This window comes from Suricata suricatta, chromosome 5 (genome assembly GCF_006229205.1).
Source record: "Suricata suricatta isolate VVHF042 chromosome 5, meerkat_22Aug2017_6uvM2_HiC, whole genome shotgun sequence".
Taxonomy (NCBI): domain Eukaryota; kingdom Metazoa; phylum Chordata; class Mammalia; order Carnivora; family Herpestidae; genus Suricata; species Suricata suricatta.
In genome coordinates this window covers 3,208,011-3,209,856 of record NC_043704.1, presented here as the reverse complement: position 1 = coordinate 3,209,856, position 1,846 = coordinate 3,208,011, and positions in this window count along the sequence as shown.

Genomic DNA, 1,846 nt, shown 5'->3' with positions numbered 1-1,846 from the left:
TAAGCCAGGCAGAGAAAGACAGAAACCATATGTTTGCACTCATAGGTCTAGCAGGAAAACAGGAGAGACCTAATGGAGAACCAGGGGGAGCGGAGGAGGGACAGAGAGTTGGGTAGAGAGGGATACAAAACTTGAGAGACTATTGAATGCTGATAATGAACTGAGAATTGAAGGGGAAGGGGGAGGGGGGAAAGGAGGTGCTGGTGATCCTGGAGGGCACTTATGGGGAAGAGCACTGGGTGTTGTGTGGAAAACAACTCGACAATAAAATATTGAAATTCAAAAAAAAAAAAAACCATCATCTGTCGCGAAGATTGAAACAATAAATATCCGGAACGTCTGGGTGGCTCAGTCGGTTAAGCGTCCAATTTCCGCTCAGGTTAAGATCTCACAGTTCGTGGGTTCGAGCCCCACCTCGGGCTCTCTGCTGACAGCTAGCTCAGAGCCTGGAGCCTCCCTCAGATTCTGTGTCTCCCTCTCTCTCTGATCCTCCCTGTTCGCGCTGTCTCTCTCTGTCTATCAAAAATAAAAAAAGAATGAGAAAACCTCAAAGAAACAAAAATAAAACAGTAAATATCCATAACCCACAATTGATTTCACTCTTGGTGGCTGCTGAACCAAAAGATACCACCAACCAAAACATAGGAAAAGAACCGGTTTTACTTTAAAGAAAAGAACACCAGGTACATTTCCCAATCTATCTCCCCGCACAACAAAGTCGGATCAGGTCTACACTGAGCACACGTGCATATTTGTCAAGGTATGTGGGAAAGGACATTTTATTTTCAAATCAGCCAGAAGTCATCGTAAATTGAGAGTCCAGGTCCTAGTTGATTGAAGTCACTGGACCAGGAAGGATAGGCAACGTCAGGTCTCTGGCACCGTTAGTCCATTATTTGGGTGCTCATAGTAAGTGTTCAATTCCCACAAAATCAATAAGAGACTGTGTGTCAAATCAGTCTCTACTCTGGATTTAGCAGTGGGAGACTATATATCATGGATTTATTGCCTCTTCTATGATTAGACCATCTGCATGCCTGGCAGTGGCTCTTAATTTCTACATTATGATACAAGCTCGGTATGGTTAACAGGGAAGAATTCAGGAAGGACCTCGTGAACAACGTCTTCTATGTCCTATTGTTTCAGAGTGGCCCAGAAAATATATGCTTATCAAATATTTACTTTTCATCTTCCTGTGAATTACATTCTTTACCTTGGAGGCCCCAGACTTCTGATTCCTTGCTCCTCCTCTTCCTTCCTTCCTCCCATTCTTCTCCCTGACTTCCTTCTCTTCCTTCTCTCCTCTTCAGAGACATATACCACCCTTTCTCCTTGCAATTTTCCTGTGTCTGTGGAGTCTCCATACACATACTATTAAATTTGCATTTCTCCTGCTTATCACATGCCGATTTGGTTCTTAGTCAACAATGAGAACTTCTTCTGAGGTTCCAGGTCATGCCTCTTTACATTCTTCCAAACTATATTTGGCTCCTCTTTTATACGATCAATGTTATGAAGAAAAAGTAACAGGGGGTGGAGCCAAGATGGTGGAGAGGAAGGGAGCTTTCATGATACTCTACATGGAAAATCCAATCGACTCCACCAGAAACCTTCTGGAACTGATCAATGAATTCAGTAAAGTCGCAGGGTACAAAATCAATGTACAGAAATCAGTTGCATTCCTATACACCAAAAATGAAGCAGCCGAAAGAGAAATTAAGAAACTGGTCCCATTCACGATTGCACGAAAAACAATCAAATACCTAGGAATAAACCTAACCAAGGATGTAAAAGACCTATATGATGAAAACTATAGAAAACCTATGAAAAAGATGGAAGAAGACAC